We start from the raw sequence: 18,568 nt of genomic DNA, 5'->3' as shown, positions 1-18,568 counted from the left end.
GCAATAGTACAACAGTCCAAAATAAAAAATTGTCCATTCAAGGTTCTATACACATATGCATACTTTAATTAAACACAACAATATGCACAAAAGCTGACTATAAAATACTAACAAAAGCCCACCGCTCTTATTATTGGTAATAATATTCCAAATGTACTTACATCTGAAATAAATGTTAATAATACAATAGGCATACATTATACATATAGAAATCAGTACATGTCTTGTAATTTTTCAAACATGTATCCTAATTAGAATGTTCAACTGTTACATATTCCTAATGTTACCAAGATCCCATTTAAAGACCTGTTCAGAAACTATCAGTCTGTCTGTACTTTGTATTACGGTTGTGCCACTTATGGGTTATTGGGCAATCACACAATTGATTTAGCCCACCCACTGCTTTGATTCTATCAGGAATATGGAGAATATTTTGATCAAATATTGTTCTCTGCAGTGTCCACACACTACCTTGTAACTATAGTGACCACATCCAGATTCATAGCTAGCTCGAATTACCTTTCCAAGATTGCCACTCTCTTCAGCAGGATCAAGTGCATCATGACCCATAATGCACCGCCCGCTCTCTGGCGGCTCCTTGCTACTTCCGCCTCTTACATTAGGCCACGTCCTCCAACACCTTCAGTTGCCTTGACAACTGGCACACATTCAGACACGGCTACCCGGCTCACTGTTTAGCAGCAAGGTAAGCGCTACATAGGGACTCGCTCCCTCGCACTTCAGTTATGCTTGTACCCGCTCAGCAATACAGGGGCTCGTTTCATACTTAGAATTCCTACATCCTGTATTTCATCCAGATTTCAACACACTGCGTCTCTGATAAGCTTATCCGTATTGTCCCGCACACTGAGCTGGGCTACAATGGCAATGCGCAGTCAACGCTGACACTGCACCAAGCTTGCTCTGCAGGCTCATGTAAATATTCTCTTGCCGCTGTTATTGAATCTACTTAGATTAGGACACCAGAACTCACCCCTGCGCTTACCTACCTGCTGTCCCGCATTTCCAGAAATCAGTCAGAAGGAAGACTTTCGTTCAGATACTTCACGCACCAAGAGTGTCAGAACCAGGACAGCACTGCACGTTTGGCGGTCAGTACGGGCCCAGCCATCTCTTCCTTGCATCCACACCCAGTCTTGTGACTCTCCCTCTCTGGGACGCTTACAGCTTGTATAAGCCGCTTCACCCCCAATTGTAAGGTGAGAACTGACAGATGGGACATACATTTTCTATCAACTATGTGGAGATTCCCAAATAACCCTTCTTTTCTTTTCAAATGTATTTTAATAATGTCTTTGGTGATGGTGCTTCTCTTCTCTTCCCTTGTTTCTTTTTAAGACAATTGGCATCATTACGGGTTTGGCGGTAGCCGTGCCTGTAACAAAGCGGACCCGGTAATTGCCCATTCGCGGGTGCTGGCAATAAGGGACTCCCCATTCCCATTTGGCCCCATAGGAGAGCTTGGATGCACCGGCACCGTTCATAATGGTGCCGGTGCATCCACGAGTTGTGCTAGCGGGTGTTGCACTGCCCGCCAGGTCGGGCCTGGCGGGCAGAGCGAGACCCGCAGGCACAACTTGTAGTATGGCGGTACGGTAGCAATGGTGCCGGTAGCAATACCGATGCCGGTGTTGCCTTACCGCCATACTTATAATGAGGCCCAATGTTTGGTGTAGTACCCTTTAGTCACTCTGGGTTCGAGGGTGTTGGATTTTTTCATACACTTCTACACTGGCTACATCTATCTAACTCTTCAAATAGTACCCCTAATATACTGACTCTTGATACATATTTACAATCTCTTCTTGGTCTTCAGGAGTCGCTGAACTTTGTTTGCCCCTTGGAACCACATATGGCACATAGGAATGTTCTTTGTATATATGACTGTAGTGCTACGTAGAGCCCTGGCTCATGATTAGTTGTACAAAGATAACATTTTAGGTTTCCTTTGAAACTAGTCAGAGAAAAAGGACTGTGATATTGAGACACAATGCGAATCAAGTACAAAGAACCAATCATGACCAAATGTATTATATGTTGTATTGGATTCATATATTAATTTTTTTCATTGATATGTCTGATGATTATTTATTTGGTGATAAGATATGAAAGTGATTTTACTTTGGGTAAAATAAAATACGATACCTGATAAATACAGCTTTCTACAAAAAAGAAAACACATTTACGAGTTGCCTTTGATTTAACAAATCAGTTTAATTTTGGAGTCAGTTTGCCCCCTACAATTATCGGGGTAGTTTCCAGAAGGTTGGCATTAAATGCACCAGTCTCCACCACAAATGAAAAAAACGAAAATAATGTTTTTCTTTGTATTCCAGAAACTTATACATGACAATTATGTACAATATAACCAACCAATTAAACATACAATTCAAGTTACACAACGTTCTAACTACCTCATTCTAATTATATAATAAGATATAGAGTTTATGGTATAAAATTAAATACTTTGATTTTATTTTATTAATATACTTATAGCCATTCGACTTTGTGTATACAAAACATTAAAAACAAGGGAGAACTTTACACAGTACAAATATAAACACATAACATTCATCAAAACATGTGCTTATAAGTAACATAAAATCAGACTAGAATGCACCAATTCATAAAATATCGAAAATCTCTGTATATTTCCAATAAACTTTTACCATAATATATATAAAATTAAGGTCATAAACCTCCATAAATGTAGGCCAGATCATAAGTATATCAGTGCAGTCCACTTGGTTATTATACAATTTGATGAATTTTGCTTTTATAGAGGCAAGACTCACGCACTTTGTGATAATGTGTTCCAGTGATTTCATTGTATTGTCGTCACACAGTCTACACCTACGTTCAGAACGTGGGATTCCAATTTTGCCACCCTTAATATCTAAGACATCACAAACATTGAATTTTAATAAAAGATACTGGGCCTCATTATGATACTGGCGGTAGCCATGCCGGTAAAAATTATTATTTTCCGGCGCCCGTAAATCAGCAATTACTGGGTCATTACAGCCTTGCCGGACCCGGTAATTGCCCATTCGTGGGTGCCGGAAAATATTCTTCCCTTTTCCCATTTGGAATGGTGCCGGTGCATCCGACGAGTTGTGCGGCGGGCAGAAAGGCACCTGTGAGCACATCTCGTAGTTTGTCGGTGCAGTAGTAACGGCGCCGGTAGCTTACCGGCGCCGTTACTACCGGACCAGCATACTTATAATGAGGCCCACTGTCTGATGATACCACTATTGGGAAAAGCAGCTATATATTATATAGGTGCACTATTGCGGTCTTTTCTGTGTTGAATAAACTGGCCACTTTTAATCGTAGTGGATAGCTGTTCAATATGATTATCAAGACTGTGGGGCCTCATCACGAGTTGGGCTGTATTCCCGGCTGTAATACAGCCGACTGTAATAGCCCTAACACCGACCAGTCCGATGGTATTACCACCGGATCACGAGTTGGGCCTTAACGGTAAATCCCCATTCCTGATTGGGTCCATTGGATCCAATGAGGAATTTTCGGCGCTAATTATGCGGGCTAATACAGCTGGCTGTAATACAGCCGAAAACAAGGATTTTCACCTCCAGAAAAAAGCTGGAGGTAAAACAGTCGATTTAGCACCCAACTCGTGATAGGGCCAGCCCTTAAATGCGGCTGTTAATACCGTTACCACCGCATTTAAGGGCTATAGCCCAACTCATGATGAGGCCCTATGGTTAACTTCTGCTATAGCCAGCGTTTTATCGCATGGCTAGGGCTAGCATGGCTAGGGCAAGGTGTTCACAGCCAGCCTGCCATTTGTTGTAGAGAATTAATACTTTACCCAAGGTCCCCAACATGTTATATTTATCCAGACATAAGAAGGCCTGTATATATTATGCCATTATCGTACCATTGTTAAGTGCCCGTAAGTTTACAAAACACATGAATGGTCTAGAAATAAAAACAGACAGGGTCCCGACTAGGCCAAATTCAATTTATAGGAATTCAATAGACAATGCTTGCGTCATTCTGAATAACTTGTGCGAAATGTTCACCTCAAATTTAATTAATTCGGCTCTAAACGCACAACCCCAAATCTCAATACGATAGGTCAGAACAGGCAAGATTCTCGAGGTATGCAACAGCAAGATAGTGTGAACAGAGTAGCCACCATTCTTCCCAATAAAGGCACTTATGGCATTTACCATTAACATGCATTTAACTTTTGTTTCATACCAATGTGTGTTGCAATTTAGAGAGTCATCAACATGTAGGCCTAGATATTTGTAAGATTTTATGCATTCAAATTTGGTACCATCCAATACCCATGTGGTTCTAGGTTTCAGTTTATGTTTACAAGAGAAAACCATGATTTTACTTTTAGTAATATTTACTTTTAAGCCATTATGATATGATATGGCGTGTACAATGCGCCTATCCAAAAGAGTTTCACATTACGCACCTATACACATTATTATTATTATTATTTATTTAATGTGATACAGTTTTAAACAAATGTAAAAAACTTTACACATAAATTAACATCAAATATCTAAAATACACAATAAAATATAGTAAAATACAATACGATTCCGAATCTTAATAAAATCCTTGGTACAATTTCTGGGTAGTTAATTTATAAGGATTTGGGTCAAGTTCTAAAAGAAATGAGAAAACATCTTAATCTGAATCATACTTAAGATACAATATTTCATATTTGCACAACAAAACACAATGTCATTTACTTATCGGGGAAAGACCCCCTTGGGTTTAATTTCATGAGAGCAACTGCTACTCGCCAAACCTGATAAAGTGCTAAATGCAATTTAGGGTTATTTGTGTTAACACATTGCTTCCAAAAGTCTGCTTGACCCATATAGTCTGTATTGTGGACAAATTCGCCCAGGTACTTATTGTATTCTATTCTCATCCTACCACAGCTCGTCAACACGTGTTGAGCCGTCTCAGGTTCAGTAGGAAGGTCACAGATCCTGCAGTATCTTTCTGCTAGGTTTAACCCCCGTACAGGGCCCTGAGTAGATAGAATCGGCAAGTAATTAAGGCGCATTAATAGGATAAACCGCCTCAGATGCTCTGATGGGCACTGATTTAAATAAAGTTGCGCTTTTCCATAGGTGTAAAGTCTAAATAAAATAAAGCTATAACTTTTCAGACTATTAAGGTGTTTAAAATTGTTCTGCCAGTCCCACAGATTAAGGCGATTGCGCATGCTGGTAATCAGGTCTTCGTTTTCCCGGCCCCATTCAGGTGACCAACTGATTTCTTCAGTTAGGGACCGAATCTGATTTTCAAATTTAGCCTGTCTACCAGCCGCACAGTCTTCCCTGATCGTCTGAAATAGTTTGTTTGTTGGTTTGTTGTTGAGCTTAATATGGAATTCCATCCTCTTTCTTATTACCATGGCTCTAAGGGAAAAAATTCCCATCTCAAGCCTAATAATAGCCATGGGAATACATTGCGGAAGGCCGAGGATTTTCCTCCAGAACTTACCCTCTATCAGTTGTAGCCATCCTAAATTCATATTTATCAGTGGGTCTAAGCCATACGTCACCATAGGAGCCAGACATTGAATATATAGCTGACGTGCTGCCCATATTGAAAATCGACATTGCTCTTGTGTGAATTTATAAACTAAAGCTGTAAGTTGAGCAGCTTTTGTTTTGCGCTCCTGGATGCAGGTGAAGTAGTTTCCTTTGTTATCAAATTCTACCCCCAGATATCTATACATGTGTGTGTATTCAATTTCGTTCACTCCCATCCTCATTCTTGGTCTAGCCACTCTGCCAGCCGTGTATAGCAACAACTTGGTCTTACTGTTGTTAATAACTAGTTCATTGCTTTCTGCATAATGCCATAGCTGTTTGGCTGATCTCAGGATACCACTAAAAGTGTGATCCATGATCACCAAGTCGTCTGCATAAGCTAGAAGTGGGCAGTGGTAGGAACCTATCTTAGGGTGACAATTATTAGTCCCTAGGAGACATTTGGGTATATCAGAAATAAACAAATTATACAATGTTGGAGCAGTAACCCACCCTTGCTTTACTCCTCGCCTCTGAGGAATGGGTTTGGTCACCGAACCCAGATTATCCAGCCTAACTTGAACTGTGTTATTTGAGTGTAATAACTCCAAATAGTACAATAGAGGTTCAGGGCAGCCTAGATTCCTCAGTTTGTTCCATAGAAGGGAGCGATTGACCGAGTCGAAGGCCGCCTTAAAATCTATATATAGTGCATATAGAGGGGGGTTAGAACGAGATAACGCCTTGTTTCTCAAAGTATCCATGATAAATATGTTATTGGAAGTGGAAAAGCCTGCTCTAAAGCCACTTTGGAATTGATCAAAGATCCCAGCTTTCTCTACCCATAATAGTAATTCTTTCAGAATAAGTGCTGCAAACAGTTTCCCGGAGCAGTCCAGCATAGATAGGAGCCGGTAGTTCGTAGGGTCGGCCCTGCTACCTTTCTTAAAGACAGGTATGATGATGGCTGCCTGCCATGATGTCGGTATATTACCTTCATGTAGTATTTTATCAAACAGTATTTTCAAGAGGTTTGCCCAAAAGAGGGGGTTACTCCTCAGCACCATATTAGAGAGGCCATTAGGTCCTGGAGCACGTGAGGTGTTTAAAGCCTTAATTCTTATCTGCAAGTCCTCCACAGAAATAGAGAATGGGGGAGTAGGGGGTTTGCTAGCCCTGGGGATGTAAGTCTCACGGCTGCTCCCCGTATTTCTCGTTTCCAAAAAGGAGATCCATTTATCTTCTCCTATAGGATTAACCATGCTAGGTAAAGTTTTCCCCTTCGCCTTCCCCAATATGGACCAAATTTTGCGAGTGTTCTTACTACATAGTGTCCTGACTGTATGTTGCCACCTTTCTAACTTCCTTGTATTTTTGTGTGTTTTTAACCATATTCGGTAAGTGGCCTTCAGCTTTCTTATTTTAAGAGCGATCACCTTGGGATCAGGGCCATTTCTTATATACCTCTTGTCTCTTCTGAGCTTACGTTTCCTATCTCTGATCGCTCGGTCAAATTCGTTAGAGGCCTTGCCCACCATCAGGCCCATTTTACGAGAACCGTGTAGCGCAGAGAACTTACTTATCCACCTTTCTATTTGTTCCGGTGACTTTTGCATAAACATATTTAATTGTTTACTACCCCACTCTTCAGACGCCCTTGTGGCCTTTAGAATATTATTCATTGACCAGGAAATGCGGTTTAGGGAATGGTTAATTACGAGGTCTCCCAAATTTACCAATGCAGCATCCGGGTGGCTGAGTCCCAGTGATAATATCAGTGGGTCGTGATCACTCCATTTGTATTCGCTCACCTTCATATCTTTAACAGTTAATGCGATCTCTACACTAGTATAGATATAATCTAAGGTGCTCATACTGCTCCCATTCTTCCATGTAAATTTACCCGGGCTATCGTTTCTAGTACGACCATTAATTATTTCAAGGTCCCAGCAGTCGAAGAAACCCCTCCAGCACAACCCTTCTATGTCCGTAAAAGCCTGATTCCATACACTGTGACTCGTTAGAAGCTGATTGTTACTAGTGCCACCACCGCTATTGATTCTACAGTTCAAGTCCCCAGCCAAAATAATAAAATCTCTACCGTTGGTTACATTCCAATCACTTAGGAGATTATGCAGGGTATCCTGTATACTTTCTCTGTGTTTTGCGCACGGGGGATTATATATATTAATTAATAATATTTCTTCCCATCTTGCTTTAATCCTGAGGGTCAAAGCAGCAGCACATAGATAGTCACTATCCACTGGGATCATTCTACTTTTCAGCTTATTGGAGATCCCTATCGCTAGACCTCCATATGGTCGTCCACGTATGCCTTTCTTCGCAAGGGTGTGATAAATAATATACCCATCCATGGCTGTCTGCTGTAGCAGCCATGTTTCTTGTAATAGAAAGATGGGGAATTTACTTATCATTGATAGAGAGCCCTTGTTAGTAAGAAAATGCTGATGACCATGTGTGTTCCAGCTTAGGAGGGTTTGATCTCATGATTGTTGTAGGACTAGGGGCAGCGACTCTGCCAGCCATTTCAGAGTGTTTTGGATGTCTGTCATCTGCACGTTCTTTCCCATTTTTTGGGTGGGTATACCATTCTTATTTGTGGCTGCCGTTGGTTCAACACTTGGAAGTGAAGGATCTTCCTTCTCTTTACAAGCGTCTACTTCCATCCCCACCTGTAGTAGACATTGTTTATGTGATCGAATCAATTGAGCAGATGCCAAGACACAACAATGGAGGGCTGACACATTGGGATTGCGTACAGAGAGCGGTTCTACAAAAGAGAAGTCCTCCGAGCGGATTACCCGCAATTGTGGGATCAGATGCAGTTTATTTAAAACCTCCGTTCTTGTCAACCACTTATCCCTCTTCTTTTGATTTAAGTTTTTGATGATGCATATTTTACTTGTATTAGGGATATCGATTTCAATTGTTTCCAGTGGTGAAGGAGGTCCCTTGTTATCCACTTTATGCTGTTCATCTTGGTGCGAGTATATAGTGTCCACTTCAGCTGAGTTAGTTGAAAGGTCAGGATTGGAGTCTTCTATAATCGTGCTGGTGATTTCCTGTGTTACATCCGGGATAATCCAACTTGTTAGGGTTCCCATCCCTTTCTTAGCATTATTCTTGGTTTTTCGCTTCTTATGTTTAGATTTTTTTGTACGTATTGTTGGAACGTTAGTGGCAGGTAAAGGGGAGGCTATTTCCGCCACCAAATTTTTCGAAGCTAGGCGTCTTTGTTGACGTCGCTGTTTTTTTGTCAAAGGTATTACCAAGGCTTTCACTGTAGATTTTTCCAAATTGTCAGGTATCTTCTGTGAGTCCTGTCCCTCATCTCCCTTAGGGCAATGCTGGTTGGGTAGATCTTGCCCCGTAGGAATGAGGGGATTGGAGAGCCCCAGCTGTATTAATGAGTTTGCATGGATCCTCCCGCATAGTTTAGCAGAATTTTCATAGCAAATTGAAGGGAAGCCACTGAGGCTTGCAGATCTAAAATGACTAAATTGTTACAGACTTCAGAGTTTCCATTATCTCCTTTGTCCATATGTTCCGGGTCATCAGAACTTATATAAAGATTTGGGGAAGTTGATAGCCGTTCCTCTGACAGAACTACTGGGGAGATAGGGGAGGGGCGCATGGGGAGAGAGCCCGATAAATTTGATGTTGAATTACCAGGTTGTCTTGGGCTAATGAGTCCCCCAGGCTTTTGCTGCCCCCCCCTGAGCTGTATTTAGAACCTGTGCCTCAATCACAAGTGGACAATCATTGAAGACTGTAGGAGGGTTGTTTAGTGGGGCCATTGATTTTTGAATTGATAGGCATAGATCTAGGAGCGAATTGTTATCAATGTCATTGAAGTTCGTATTATCCAAAGAGATACTGTTGTTATGTAGGACTGGTGGTTGAGGATTACTGGCTTCTGTTCCTAATTTATCCCCAGTGATGGTAGCCTTGGTGTGAATTTTCCCAAACATAGCTGGGATAGTTCCTTTAATCGTTCTACCCTCCTCCTCTGTGGTATTGATATTCTTATTAGCTTTCTGTAAAAGAAGGTCCCTAGGTCCTTCTTGGCCCTTACGCAGGTTGTAGCGAGTTTTGTTCTGCCTGGTTTTGGCCATGGGTTTTGATGGATTTTGGTCACCCTTCTCCAAGTAAGAGGTAGTGATGAGGGAGTAGGTACAATCGTGTAAATATTGTCACGCTTCAGTTGTGTCAGATTCCACCATATATATGCGCAGGAGTACACTGAAGCACTACTTTATGGATTTATAGTATGAATAGCTCACCTTCGCAAGTTCCAAGCTGTAAGTGGCGCCACATCACCAAACAGTCGCAAAACAGTCAGCGCCCTTCACCCCTGTCGGGCTTAACGCCGCAAGGGTGGTAGCCTGAGTCTTTTGGCTGCTCCCGAAGTCACGTGATGGATCACGTGCCGTGCGTGGCTCCGCCCCCTCCAGGAAGCGTATGGTACGGCTGACGGCGGCAAGAGTCGAGGACCGACTCGCAGTGCCGGTCAGTTAGGCAGAGCTCCAGTTAGATAGGATCCAGGGTCTCCAGGTAAAGGCACAATTCTGAGTGATACGAGAACGCGGGAGCGTTCTGCCGCTAGCACACACAAAGCGGGACCACCTGCTTTCCCCACTTTACACATTATGGTGTTCAATATCACCAACAGCATCCATCAGGGATTGCAATGATCAAGCAGTAAGAGATCCTCAGCATAGGTCAACCAACTGAGCCGTTGTGCGCCAACTTTATCTGGACAAGTATTTATGTTACCAAATGCCGTATTCAGATCAGCTAAGTATAAATTAAAAAGGGTGGCTGCAACTATACAGCCCTGCTACACGCCTCTACCAGTGGGTATAGATGCAGACAATTTACCAACGCCATCTAGGCGCACCCTAACACTGATATCAATATGGAGCAGCATAAACATTTTTACTAACCCTGGCAGAGTATTCCAGGCCGCCAATTTTTGCCATAGTCTGTTCCGCATCACAGTATCAGAGGTGGCACTGAAATCTATAAATGCAGAAAATACTGCAGTCTCTTCTCAGCCAGGCATATTCTACAGAGGACATCAAAATAAGAATATTATGAGACATTGATGATTTAATTCTGAAACCTGTGTAATTGGGGCTCAGAATGGCATTGTCATTTATCCATGTGTTCAATTCAGCTAATAGTACCTTTGCAAACGTTTTTGCCAGAATGTCCAGCATGGCCAACATGCAATAGTTAGCTGGGGCATTGATTGCAGGGGCCTTTCTTATAAATGGGTGCAATATGCCTCTCACGCCACATAGCAGGTAGTATACCAGATGTTCCAATGTCGAGAAATAGTAGATATAAGGCATGTGCCGACAATTCAGGGGACATTTTTAGCAATCCATTACATATGCCATCTGGGCCTGCAGCACAAGAAGTGTTTAAATGCTCTATAATTGGAATAATATCGAGAATTGTCGCTTTCTAGTTCCATATAACTAGTGGGAATACCATCTCCTCATCTTCAGGCACCCTAGCTTGCGAGGTGGATTTAATGTGGGCAACCCAGGCCGGCTCGAAGATGCACTTTATTGACAAGTCACTTTTAGTTGCCTCCCTCATTACTTTCCAAATGTCAGTATTATTGCGAGAGGTGGCAAGTGAGGCAATCCGTAGCCATCTCTCCTTTTCGCATCTAGATTTGTGTTCTTTCAACCAACGACAATACTTCCTTTGAGAAATTTTAATGTGATTGTTGATTTTATCAGAGGTATAAATACCCAATGAGGGGAATAAAATAGCCGAGATGCCAGCCCATAATTGTGTTTTGGCTGCCGTGACCCTAGGATCATAATTGGATTGCTTTTTATAAACTTTATTACATCGCTCATACGGACCTTTGTAGAGTCTTTGCTTATTAATTAATATCAGTTCGGTCAAAGCGATGCCTACCCTCCCGAACCTTCTCCTCACCTGAGGATTCTGAAGAGCTGTTACCTGTGTTCTGGTGTTCTCTTGGAGTGAGTTAGATAGTAAAGAAAGAGCTCACCAGTAGTGAAAGCCGCTACGGTCCCACAAACCAAGGAATACAGAAAAGGTACGGAAGTACGACAAACAGAAGAAACGAACGATGGCCTGCTCACCGGGATGAACAAACATGAGCCGGAACCACTGTCGCGACCGTCCACGGGTGCACAACCAGTTGCTGACACCGGTTAAGAAAAGGATAGAAAAAATACAGCAAAGGGCGAAATCAGTAGACAAGAAGCAGGGAAAAAACTCTGGAAAGGCTAGCAAGGGATACTAAGCAGGGGTATAAACTGCGAGAGACACAGCAGCGTCGAACAGTCTGCAAGACGGATACAACGCAATGTTCCGGGGGGCGTGGCACCAAGATAAAACAATGGCGGCCATGTTGGAGGAACACTAGAACACAGAAACACTACCGGGAGAGCGTTCTAATATTTCCACGTCTGCCAGAGCTTCCAGGGACAAAGCCTGACAATTAATTCCTTTACGCAGATGATCAGTGACGAGAATGTTTCTGTTATATTTAAAGGTAAAGTGGTTGAGCGGACAGAACATTGCTTTATAAAGGCAGGTAAAAGTCTGTCAGAGGTATTTTTTCCTTTATGCAAATTATGTGTATTCCTGTGGATACGGTTACCCCCATTATTAACAAATATGTCACCATTTAAATCATAATGTCTAGGCCGAGCAGTTGTCTGTAGGGATTTAAGGAGTACACATAGAGGCAAATGATCACTTTCTTCGCGGGATAAGATTGCCATGTCCTTCACCAATTAAAAGCCTTCGATTAACAAAGACATAGTCAATGGTGGAGGCACTCTTGCCACTAACGTGAGTGTATGCCTTGTGTGCATCGCCCGCACAAAAACCATTTAGGCGAATAAAGCCATGTGCTTCCAGACAAGATGCCCATGCCCTACCTTGTCGGTTAGTCACAGTCTGCCTTAAAGGTGCAGGTTCAGGTGTCACATTGAACTCAATATCACAAACGTCAATATCAGCATTAAATCTCCCATGATTCATACAGGAAAGTTCTCCATGTGTGCATCAAGGATGTGTCTCACAGATAACATGTTACTAGTAGTGGCGATACAGTTGGGTGGATCATAAACATTAACAAGGATAATGGTCGACTGTACATTGTAGATATTTGCAGCTTGAACCATAGATGAAGAACCAGGCATCTCAGATAACAAGAAGGGATGCCTAACCGAGATCAGTAGCCCACCCTTTGGACGGCCGGGATGTCTTTTCGTTGCTAATTTCTGCCAGGAAGTACAGCCATCTAAATGAGTCCTCTCAGTGAGCCACGTTTCCTGAAAAACAATGATCCATAGCGGACCATAGACTGTCTTCACCGAAAAGGTGAGAGAATCCATGTGTGTTCCAGGAGCACACAATGTTAATGTCATCGGGACATCTAAGCGAAGTGGGATTTAAAGACGGATGACATCCATTGCCAATAGCAATTACTAGGATCCAGCCGCCCGCCCTCAGTAGCAACATCACAAATTTCAGAGCTAGAATTAGGGGGATTCAATCGTTGACTAGTTGATACATTGGCGATAAGGTTAGTAGGGCTGCAATCAGGTTGGTGCATAGCCAGCTTACCAGCACTTAATGTTGGAGTATCAATGATGCTAGTGCGAGGCGTACACCTCTTACTTTTCTGATTAGAGGGATCGGTTTACTTGGCCTGAGTTTGGCTGGAGTTATGTTCATTATGTTACAGATATACCAAGTCTACAAAGCTCAGCCTCATACTTGAGGATATAATCCAACGTAGCGTCAGATTTGAGCCATATATTAGAAATGCTGGTTGAAATGTGTTCAACCTGATCAACAATTTTGATATCGTCTGACAAGATGACCCTTAAGGCCGCAACAGAGTGAAAAATACTAAGAACAGTAGATCTGTAAAGAGGGGGGAGATATTCTTTGGTAAACACTGGCTTAAGTTGTAATGCTTTCATATATATACCTGAGGTTACAGTTGAGGTGGTAGTTACAGCATTAGTATGTTGCAAAAGAGATGGAGCCCAAAGATCGGTTTATTCTGCTTGTCCAGGTTGCCCAGATGGAATAATAAGACTAGGGGCCTGTGCAGCACATATAGTCTGAGGGGCCTCACTTCCACATATTAGGAAAGAAACACGCGGAAGAGTGTTTTCGCTAGGGGAAGCAGGAGCACAGCTTCCACCACATTAGTACCAACTATGGCCCTGACATTTGACACTGGCGGAGCAGAGATCACACCATCAGGAGGCATATTTTTGTTGCTAATCACAGTCAATGGTTTGGATAGTATTTCCAGGTACACTATTCACAGGTACAATGCATGAATTCTTACACATTGTTTGATTTTTTGGCAAACATGAATGCCCGAGAGGTGACTTTAGCTTTCCGTTTAGTAGTTTCCTCTTTAGATGGTATGACCACCTTAGCAGCATCAGCAAAGGTAGTGGAACAAGCATCAATATTCAGCGCGTTAGGTGATTTGTTTACGCTACGGACGTGGCCAGATATCTCTGTGTTAGAGCCCTGATCTCTTACAGTTTTCCAGGCACGATTAATGCTCTTATGGAGAAGGAGAGATTGGATACCGAGTTTATTCTCCAATTTATCACATTTGGCAAACATTCAAAGAACATAGACATGTCATTTGAGGTCATGCTCGTCACAATTTCATAGTTCGAACCAGAATCAATCAAGTCACAGTTGGGAAGATCTACCCCTTCAGTCTTAGAACCATCTATGGGAGTCTTTATTTTGTCCTTATAACCAATATGAAAGTTGTCATACACTAATTTCAAAAAAGGTTTGAGGCTCACTGGTCAGTGGATAAGGAGTAGATGTTATGTCCATTAAGTCACCCATATATTTAACCTCAGGGACATCAGTCAGAATATCTTATTCACTACTGATGTCCGAGGGACTAGCAAGCACATCATGGGAAGAGCAATGAATCATTGCAGTGATCACTGCTTTTACTGGCGTCACCACAGGTAACATGATTTCCAAGACATTGGGCCTCATTACGAGGTTCGGGGTAGCTTTGCCGGTAAAACCTGCATCTGGGTCTGGCACATGCAAATGGACAATTACCAGGCTATTCCGGCCCAGCCGGACCCGGTAATTGCCCTTTCGCGCGTGCCGAGCCCAATAAATCCCCATTCCCCTTTGAGCCCCATAGGGCTCAATGGGAATGGGGAGGGTGGTAGCACTGGTACCATTAATAACGGTACTGATGCTACCATCATGTTCTGCTCATGGGTGCCGGTACGCCACCATGTCAGATCTGGTGGTCGGAACGGCACCCGCAAGCAGAACTCGTGGTATAGCGGTACGGTAGCAACGGTGCCGGTAGCGATACTGGCGCCATTGTTGCCTTACCGCCATACTTGTAATGAGGCACATTTTTCTTTCTCGGTTACTTCAGGTTTAGAAGGACTGACATAGGGAGGCTGAGTATCAAGTGCCTTAGTACAATTCCATCAAACCTACCTGGACCTTCCTACCTCGAGACTCACAGCTGGCTGCCGTCTGGACTACCATCCATCATTTTGGTTACAACAGGAGTGTTTTGATTTTACTTTGTTTTAATATTTGAATATTTTTATCTTTGTACATTTCCTGACTGCTGATTAAACACATTACGACCCGAGCGGTAAGTGAATACCGATGCCGGTAAAGGATTACCGGCATCGCTTACCGCTCCGCACGATTAGGAAAGGACAACCCGCTATTAGCGGCACCGTACTTTACAGTGCCACAAATAGCGACATGAGCGCGGGCACGCGACCCCTCCTGCCGGAAATAGCGCCATGGCGCAAACAGGGGAACGTCACGACTCATGCAGACATGCAATTAGCGCCCTAGTGAAGGGCGTAAAGTACCTCACCGCCATGGTGCAAATACCGGCATCGCGGACCACCCGTAAACGGCCATGTGCAGTGTTCTCAACTGCCACAGGTGCACACAATCAGCACAGGTGGAGGCAATACAGACTGGGCAAGCACACAATGAGCACACCCCACCCCTTCCCACACCCAGTCACACTCCACAATGATTCCAATACTACTAGCAATGCTGGGGCTGGAGGACCTGATTGCAGTGGAAGTGCTACAACAACAACAACAGGCAGCACAGAGGAGACACAGGAGGAGAAGGAGGGCAAGGCAGGGCCAGCATGCCCCACCAGTGCAGCCAGTGGCACCACGCAGGCAGCCCCCAATCAAACGCATCAGAGCCAGTCCATTCAACCTAACCGCTGAGCTAATCCACACCCTGTACCGTCTGGACCGGGACACCATCACCACCATTGTAGACATGATACATGATGACATTGTCAGCCTGATTGAAACACGCACCGCCATCCCACCCCTACTGAAGGTAGTGTCTGCGCTCCACTTCCTGGCCACAGGCACCTACCAGCACACAGTGGGGCATATGCATGGCATTTCACAACCATTATTCTCACATACGCTGAACCAAGTGCTTGATGCCCTCCTCAAGCACACAGACGACCACATTTCCTTACCACGGTCTGCCCAGGAGATCTCAAACACCAAAGTAGGTTTCCATTCACTGGCCGGCATCCCTGGTTGCATTGGCGCCATCGACTGCACCCATGTGGAATTTGTACTCCCACATCCCATGGAGCAAGCATACCGCAACCGTAACCTATACCACTCAATCAACGTGCAAATGGTATGTAACTCAAACGGTTCCATGTGATATTTTCGCTGCAAAAATATTGCGATGCAAAAATATTGCCATATTTTTGTGGTGAAAATAACACATGGACCCTGCGGGGGACACCCCCGCAACCCCTGCATCATTTTTTTATGTGCAGGGGACACCCCCGCAACCCTCGCACCTAATATTTACGCCACCAAAAATATTGCCTATGGCCGTTCCCGACGACCATATGTACGGCAATATTTTTGCTGGCGAAAATATTACCTGATACCACTCAAACAGGATCATCACATATTGTTGTGCCCGATTCCCCGGATCAACCCATGATTCAATGGTCCTGCAGAACTCCACGATACCAGGCTACATGGAGCGACATGCAGGGCAGAGATCCTGGCTTCTCGGTGAGTCGCATGTTATGCCCATGGAAATGTGATGTGGGAAGGTGATTGAGGTATAGATGCATACTTCATCTGGCTGAGATGGGGGGGGATGCATACTTTACCTGGCTGAGATGGGGGGGAGATGCATACTTCACCTGGCTGAGATGGGGGGGGGAGATACATTCTTCACCTGGCTGCGAGTGTCAGAGGGAATGGGGCATGCTCATACCCCAAAGCAGCCCAGACTGCACCTGACGCCTGACCACATAATGCAAGATGTAAGCAGCCCTACCATGTAAATGAAGCAGTGTCACAACCATTCCACAGCCGTCTGCATGTGCACTGTACCAAATCAGATTGCATCCCCCTCATCAAAATGCAGGTACAAGCAATGACTATAGCCAATACACAGCACCAAACACCATCAACTGAAAGGACAGTCCCCCATTACTGCGTGCAAAGGAGTCACATGAGGGTCAAATACATCAATACACCACTACACTGACACAGAGGCCCAACTTAATTACACATACATTGTTGCCACATGCAGGTGATGCAGGCTATCCCTTGAAGAGCTGGCTCCTTACCCCAGTCCGGAACCCACAGAACAGGCACGAGGAGGACTATAATCGTGCCCATACACGAACCCGTGTGGTGATTGAGCAGGCATTTGGCCTCTTGAAGGCACGGTTTTGCTGCCTCAGCAGGTCTGGTGGGGCACTCCTGTACCGCCATGAGAAGGTGGCAAGAATCGTCATGGCATGTGTCATGCTACACGATATGTGCATCAGACGGAATGTGCCCCTGCCCCCTGACGCTGAACTGCAACCACCTGACAAGGAGGGTGGGGATGGGGCAGCACCTCAGGGAGGCAGCGATGCACAGGAGGGACGTGACATGCGTCAGACTCTGATCAACCAATGTTTCTAGCACACATGGATGGGGGGTGTTACATGGGGATGGGACTCGGGGCACTGGGTGTGTCAGGGACATGGACACTGTAGACTGTTAACCAATAAAGCCAATAAAGTCCACACATGTGAATTATGAGTAACCAAAATGCGTATTGAAGAAGCATAACTAAGTGAACAAGCCCTCCACCCCACACACCCTCTCCCCCTCCCCCCTCAACTCCCTCACACACCCTTTCCCCCCTCCCCCTCAACTCCCCCACACACCCTCTCCCCCTTCCCCCTTAACTCTCCCACACACCCTCTCCCCCCTCCCCCCTCAACTCCCCCACACACCCTCTCCTCCCTCCCCCCTCAGATCCCCCACACACCCTCTCCCCCTCCCCCCTCAGCTCCCCCACACACCCCATCCCCCCTCCCCCCTCAACTCCCCCACACATGGTGTGCAGTACTGTGCACCGGTGGACCACATGGCACCAGTAGGCAAGGCTGTGCCTACTGGCATCCCCCTCTTCCAGCACCAGGTGCCTCCCTGTCTGATTGGTGTAGGTTCCTGCCAGACCTGCGCACGGGGCTGGTCCTGGTAGAACTAGCAGCTGAAGATGTACTTGGTTGCTCGGATAACTTTGGTGGACGCATGTCCTGCATTGCTGCCACCATCTCAGACAGTACGTGCCGCACTTCGGCCAGTTCTGCACATATGTCCTTAGAGGATGACTCTTTTGCTGACTTCAAGGAAGCAGCACATTCCCGGATATCGTCCCTTACACTCCCACATTCAGTTATGTGCTGCGGCAAGAGGCCAGTGAGCTGCTGCTGGTGCCTTTGAATGTTCTGGATCCCCTCTTGGGTGTTTGGGGCTGTGGTGGATGTTTGAGGGGTTCCCGAAATACGATGTTCCTCGGGCACAGTTGGGGTGGGGCTGGGAGTTGCTGGCCATGAGTTGTCCGGAGACAGCCTGTGCATGCTGGTGTCGGGC

The sequence above is a fragment of the Ambystoma mexicanum genome, chromosome 3p (assembly GCF_040938575.1).
Source record: "Ambystoma mexicanum isolate Mex_15411 chromosome 3p, UKY_AmexF1_1, whole genome shotgun sequence".
NCBI lineage: Eukaryota > Metazoa > Chordata > Amphibia > Caudata > Ambystomatidae > Ambystoma > Ambystoma mexicanum.
The sequence above is the reverse complement of the archived record's forward strand: the minus strand, read 5'-3'. Positions refer to the sequence as shown.